This window comes from Cervus elaphus, chromosome 2 (assembly GCF_910594005.1).
Source record: "Cervus elaphus chromosome 2, mCerEla1.1, whole genome shotgun sequence".
NCBI classification, from domain to species: Eukaryota; Metazoa; Chordata; class Mammalia; order Artiodactyla; family Cervidae; genus Cervus; species Cervus elaphus.
In genome coordinates, this window is record NC_057816.1 from 41,734,562 (window position 1) to 41,741,746 (window position 7,185).

The window sequence follows — 7,185 nt, forward strand, 5'->3', positions numbered from 1 at the left end:
TTAGGAAACATTCAAAAGAATATTGCTGAGATGAAAGTCAAAGAGCATACTACCTGTGTTTTCTCCTAGGAGTTGTATGGGTTCCGGTCTTAAAGTCTTCAAATGATTTTGAATTAATTTTTTTTTGCTGTGTAAGACAGTAGACTAGTTTCATTCTTTCGCATGTGGTTGTCCAGTTTTCCCAACACCATTTATTAAGGGAATATCCTTTCTCAATTGTGTTTCTTTTCTCTTTTGTCATAAATTAACTGTCCCTATAGGTGTGGGCTTATTTCTGGGCTCTTTGATTCTACTCCATTGATTTGCAAGTCTTCTTTTTTTTTTTTAAATGCAGGCTGGTAAATGTCCTTTCAGGTTTTATTTTGTGAATATTTTCATTTTACATAGTGAGAATCACATACACATATATTTCTGTATCTTCCTTCCTTCATTTAGTACCACATAGCATAAACATCCTCAGATAATACTAAGAATTCTGCACAATTATTATCCTTAACACCTTCAGAGTATCCTTGCCTCAAACCAGCCTACTGTTTAACCAATCCATTGTTTCTAGACACCTTCAGTGTTTCCACTATCGTGTTATAAAAAACAATATTGTGACAAATTCAAACTCTGCTCCACATTTTGGATTTTTTTTTTTTAGTAGACAACTAGAATTACTAGGTCAAAGGTAGAGAACAAATGTCCCACTCAAACTGCCAAATCCCCTTCCATAAAAACTGTATGAAATTACAGTTTCAGTGGCAGAGAGGGCTGGTCTCATTACATCCTTACCAGCACCAAGGTTTCTGTATTTGTTTTGGTTTTTAGGTCCTTACTGATTTGACTGGCTTACACACGTATTGTTGGCTTACACACATACTGCTGAGGCTCTGACATGTCTCTGAGGAAAGATAAGGTCGTGTAGAACTGTAAGTCACTGATGTCCTTATTTCTGTGAATTTCCTGTTCCAAGGCGTAGGGATGGAGAGATGGGAGTAGGGAGAGATTGTCGGTATCTTCTCATGATCTCTTATCCGATCGACGTACTTGCAGACTTGGGTATAGACACCTGGATCATTGGGTTGGCCGCAAAGGAAACTTCCCCAGGACACCAGGCCTTGCAAGATATCTTTGCACATCAGTGGTCTCCCTGAGTCACTGTTGCAGGCACACCATTCCACAGGTGCTGGAGTTGAGGATGCCAGCACAGAGCATGGAGTCTCCCAGCAAGTCCTTACAAACCTTCCTGAAGTCTTGAGGGGAGAGGAGCTTGACACCTGTGCACATGAGCTGCACTGGAAAGGTCACATCAGGGCTAGTGGTGGTGCCCCAGCCATAAACAGTGCACGTGGTCCGGGGCGGGTGGGGGGTCACAGTGGGAAGGCAGGTTGACGTTCTTGACAGTAGATGACAGCTTGGCCCAGTCATTTAGCTTCACCAGCACGAGGTTGTTAGCGCGGGTCTGTATGGACTAACCCAGATGGTGGACAGGCCCGCGTGGCCTTGATCTTCTGGCCTCCTACCAGCCCATCACTGTGCATGTGCACATTGTACTCATTCATCATGCAGTGGGCAGTGATGGGCACCCACTGCTCGCTGAGCAGCACGCCTCCACAATGGGGCTGACTGCCCTTGCACAGGGCCACCTTCCAGGGCTGGGAGCCTCTTGGACATGGGACTCCGTCAATAATCTTCTCCAAACTCTAGTCACCCTGGGCATCCTGTGCAGCAGATCCCAGGACAAAGGACAGCAATAAGATCAGTAAGGGTGCCGCCATGGTGACCTCTGAGTCTCTCAGGGGCTGCCAGCAAGGGAGGGCTCTCTTCTGCTGGGGCATAAATAAAGCCCCTTCTCAGCTCCAGAAGGTCAGATCTGACCCAGGCACCAGACTCAGTTGGGAGCCAGGCATTAATGTCTGCTTTTTCTAACAATTTTGTTCAGTCGTTCAGTTGTGTTCAACTCTTTGTGACCCCATGGACTGGAGCACACAAGGCTTCCCTGTCCTTCACCATCTCCCAGAGCTTGCTCAAACTCATGTCCATTGAGTTGGTGATGCCATTCAACCATCTCATCCTCTGTCATTCACTTCTCCTCCTGCCTTAAATCTTTCCCACCATCAGGGTCTTTTCCAATGATTCAGCTCTTTGCATCACATGGCCAAAGTATTGGAGCTTCAGCTTCAGCATCAGTCCTTCCAATGAAAACTGAGGATTGACTTCTTTTAGGATTGACTGGTTTGATCTCCTTGCTGTCCAAGAGATGCTCAAGAGTCTTCTCCAACACCACAGTTTGAAGGCATCAATGCTTTGGCGCTCAGCCTTTTTTACTGTTCAGCTCTCATATCCATACATGACTACTGGAAAAACCATAGCTGACTATATGGACCTTTGTAGGAAAATAATGTGTCTGCTTTTAAATACACTGTCTAGGTTTGTCATTGCTTTTCTTCCAATACCATGCTGTTTTGATTGCTACACTTCATACTTTAACTTGAAATTAGAGAGTGTGATGCCTCCAGATCTATTCCTTTCTCTCAAGATTGCTTTGGCTATTCACAGTCATTGTGGTTTCATACAGGTATTAGGATTTTCTGTTCTATTCCTGTGAAAAAAATGTCAATGGGATTTTGATAGGGATTTCCTTAAATATGCATATTATGTTAAGTAATATGGAAATTTTTGCAAAGTTAATTCTTCCAATCCATGAACACAGAAAATATTTCTATTTTGGGGTAGTCTTTAATTTCTTTCAAGAATATCTTAATAGTTTTGAGTGTACAATCTTTCACATCCTTAGTTAAATTTACTCCTAGGTACTTTATTCTTTTTGTTGCAACAATAAATGGGATAATTTTCTAAATTTCTGACAGTTCAAAGAAATGAAACGACTTTTCTATATTGATTTTTTTTACCCTGCAACTCTGCTAAATTAATTTATCACTTCTATTATGTTGGTAGTGATTAGGGTTTTCTGTTTACAAAATTACATCCTCTGCAAATAGTGAATTTTACTTCTTCCTTTCCAACTTGGATGCTTTTATTTCTTATTCTTATCTAATGCTCTAACTAGAACCTTCAATACCACGCTGAATAAAAGTGGCAAGAATGGGCATCCTCATCTAATTCCTGATCTTTATTAAAGGAAAAGTTTTCAGTTTCTCTCATTGACTAAAAGGTTAGCAATGGGTTTCTCACATATTACTTTTATTGTATTAAGGTACATTTTTATTGAGTTTTTACCATAAATATGTGTGAATCATGTTAAATGCTTTTTCTGCATCTATTGAGTTAGTTATATAATTTTTATTCTTCAGTTTGCTAATATGGTGTATCACACTGGTTGATTTACAGACACTGAATCATCTTTCCATACCTGGAACAGATTTCACTTGATCACACAGTATGATTCTTTTATTGTATTGCTATATTTACTTTGCTAATATTTTGTTGGACTGAAAAAGGTCAGTTTTCATTCCAATCCCAAAGAAAGGAAATGCCCAAGAATGCTCAAACTACCGCACAATTGCACTCATCTCACACGCTAGTAAACTAATGCTCAAAATTCTCCAACCCAGGCTTCAGCAATACGTCAACCGTGAACTTCTAGATGTTCAAGCTGGTTTTAGAAAAGGCAAAGAACCAGAGATCAAATTGCCAGCATCTGTTGGATCATCAAAAAAGCAAGAAAGTTCCAGAAAAACATCTATTTCTGCTTTATTGACTATGCCAAAACCTCTGACTGTGTGAATCACAATAAACTGTGGAAAATTCTGAAAGAGATGGGCATACCAGACCGCCTGACCTGTCTCTTGAGAAACCTGTATGCAGGTCAGGAAGCAACAGTTAGAACTGGACATGGAACAAGAGACTGGTTCCAAATAGGAAAAGGAGTACGTCAAGGCTATGTATTGTTACCCTGCTTATTTAACTTATATGCAGAGGACATCATGAGAAACGCTGGGCTGGATGAAACACAAGCTGGAACCAAGACTGTCGGGAGAAATATCAATAACCTCAGATATGCAAATGACACTATCCTTATGGCAGAAAGGGAAGAAGAACTAAAGAGCCTCTTGATGAAAGTGAAAGAGAGTGAAAAAGGTAGCTTAAAGCTCAACATTCAGAAAACTAAGATCATGGCATCCAGTCCCAGCACTTCACGGAAAATAGATGGGGAAACAGTGGAAACAGTGGCTGACTTTATTTTGGGAGGGCTCCAAAAATCACTGCAGATGGTGACTGCAGCCATGAAATTAAAAGATGTTTATTCCTTGGAAGGAAAGTTATGACCAACCTAAATAGCATATTTAAAAGCAGAGACATTACTTTGCCAACAAAGGTCCATCTAGTCAAGGCTATGGTTTTTCCAGTAGTTATGTATGGATGTGAGAGCTGGACTATAAACAAAGCTGAGTGTCGAAGAATTGATGCTCTTGAACTGTGGTGTTGGAGAAGACTCTTGAGAGTCCCTTGGACTGTAAAGAGATCCAATCAGTCCATCCTAAAGGAGATCAGTCCTGGGTGTTCATTGGCAAGACTGATGCTGAAGGTGAAACTCCAATACTTTGGCCACCTGCGATGTGAAGAGCTGACTCAATGGAAAAGACCCTGATGCTGGGAGGGATTGGGGGCAGGAGGAGAAGGGGACGACAGAGGATGAGATGGCTGGATGGCATCACCGACCTGATGGACATGAGTTTGAGTAAATTCTGGGAGTTGGTGATGGACAGGGAGGCCTGACGTGCTGCAGTTCATGGGGTCACAAGGAACTGGACACGACTGAGTAACTGAACTAAACTGAATATTTTGTTGAGGATTTTTGCATCTATGTTCATCAGAGATTTTGGTCTCCAATTTTTTTGTGTGTTACCTGTGGTTTTGTTATCAAGAAAATGCTAGTCTCATAAAATTTATTAAAAAGCATTCCCTCCTCTTCAATTTTTTGAGAGTTTGAAAAAGATGGGTATTAGATTGTCTTTGAATGTTTGGCAGAATTTACCTGTGAAGCCATCTAGTCCTTGGCTTTGTTTTTTGGGAGGTTTTGATTTCTATTTCAATCTCCTTAATAGTGATTAGTCTACTCAGATTTTTCTATTTCTTCATGATTCAGTCTTGGAAGATTGTATGATTCTAAGAATTTGTCCATTTTTTCTAGGTTGTCCAATTTGTTGATATATAGCTGTTCATAGTATTCTCTTATTACCCTTTGTATTTCTGTGTTACACATTGTAATTTCTCCTTTTTTACATGAGCCTTCTTTTTTCTTATTGAGTCTAGTGAAATTTTTGTCAAATTTATCTTTTCAAAGAAACAGCTCTTACTTTCACTGATCTCTTCTATATTGCCTTTGTAGTCTCTCTTTATTTTCACTCTGATTTTTCCTTCCTCTACTGAGTTTGGGCTTTGCTTGTTCTTTTCTAAGTCCTTTAGGTGTAAGGTTAGATTGTTTCAGACATTTTTGCTTCTTGAGGTAGGCCTGTATTTCTATAAACTTCCTTCTTAGTATAACGTTTATTTCATCCCAGTTTCTGCTATAATGCACTCTCATTTTCCTTTGTCCTCGGGTATTTTTGATTCTCATTTCATTTCTTCATTGATCCAATAATTGTTCAGTAGCATATTGCTTAGTCTCCACATAACTGTGATTTTTCCAGCTTTCTGCTTGCAGATGCAGTTTCATACCATGTGGTCAAAAAAGATACTTAATACAATTTCAATTTTCTTAAACTTTTTGAGACTTATGTCCCAAAATATAGGCTATCCTTGAGAATGGTCCTTGCATACTTGAGAAGCTGCTGCATTTGTATGGAACAGTCTATATATGTTATCAATTGCTCAATCGTGTCCAACTCTCTGCAACCCCACGGACTGTAGCCCACCAGGCTCCCCTGTCCAGGGGATTATCCAGGCAAGAATACTGGAGTAAATTGCCATTTCTTCCTCCAGGGCATCTTCTAGGCCCAGGAATCAAACCTGAGTCTCCTGCACTGGCAGGCAGATTACCACTGCACCAGTTGGGAAGCTGTATCAATTAGGTACATCGAGTATAATACTCCATTTAAGTCAGTATTTCTTCATGAACTTCTGTCTTGATGATCTATCCATTGATATAAGGGGGGTGTTAAAGTCCCCTATTATTGTGGTGCTGTCAATTTCTCCCCATATATCTATTAGTAATTGTTTTATGTACTTCTGGTACTCCCATGTTAGGTACACATGTATTAATAAGTATCATGTCTTCTTGAATTATTCCCTTTACCATTATATAATGTCCATATTTGTCATTATCTTTTTTGACTTTAAATCTATTTGTCTGATATGAGTAGGGCTACTCTGGCTTTCTTTTGTCTGCCATTTTCTTGGAGTATCATCTTTCATCTCCTAACTCTGAATCTGTGTTTGTCTTCAGAGCTAAATCTCCTGAACTCTGCATATAGGTGAGTATTGTTTCTTAATACATCCAGCCACTCTGTGTCTTTTGATTGGTGGTATCAATCCATTTGCTTAGGGTTATCACAGACAGATAAGTACATAGCACTGTTTTATATATATATATATATATATATATATAGGTTATACTGTATCTTTTTTTCTTTTCTCTGTGTTTCTGTCATTTTGGTTTGGTGATTTTCTTACAATATTTTTCCCAGTTTTCTTTTTTTTTTTGTTTCATGTCTCTGCTCTAGATTTATGTTTTAAGGTTACTTTTAGGTTTGTATAAAGTGTCTCATAGATGATATGACTGCTTTTTTCCTGTTGAAAGCATCTTATCTTTATTTGCCTATATGGGTTCATTCATTTCCTCTTCAATACTTCTGTTGTCTCAACTTATTCTCTTACGTTGTGAGCTCATTATCAAATTGAAGTAACCATTATTTCTGCTGTTTTTCCTTTATAACTTTTATGTTATAATTAAACATTTAATAATGTATTCTGATATAGAGTTGCAACTTTCTACTTATCATCTTACTTTTACCTTTTCTTTTCAGGTGTAAGAGCTCTCCTCAACATTTCTTGTGAGGCATGTCTAGTTGTGATGAATTCCCTCGGCTTTTGTTTACCTGAGAAAGCCTTTACTTCTCCGTATCTGTAACTTTGCTGGATAGAGTATTCCTGGCTGACAGTTTTTAATCTTTCAATATTTTGAGTATGTCATTCTACTCTCTGCTGGCCTGTAGAGTTTCTGCTGAGAAATCTGCT

The 7,185-nt window shown here is 39.1% G+C and overlaps 1 pseudogene; it reads right to left on the reverse strand.

Annotated features, from left to right (window-relative positions):
• Positions 1-931: 931 nt before the first annotated feature.
• Positions 932-1,891, reverse strand: LOC122706464 (annotated as a pseudogene).
• Positions 1,892-7,185: the final 5,294 nt, after the last annotated feature.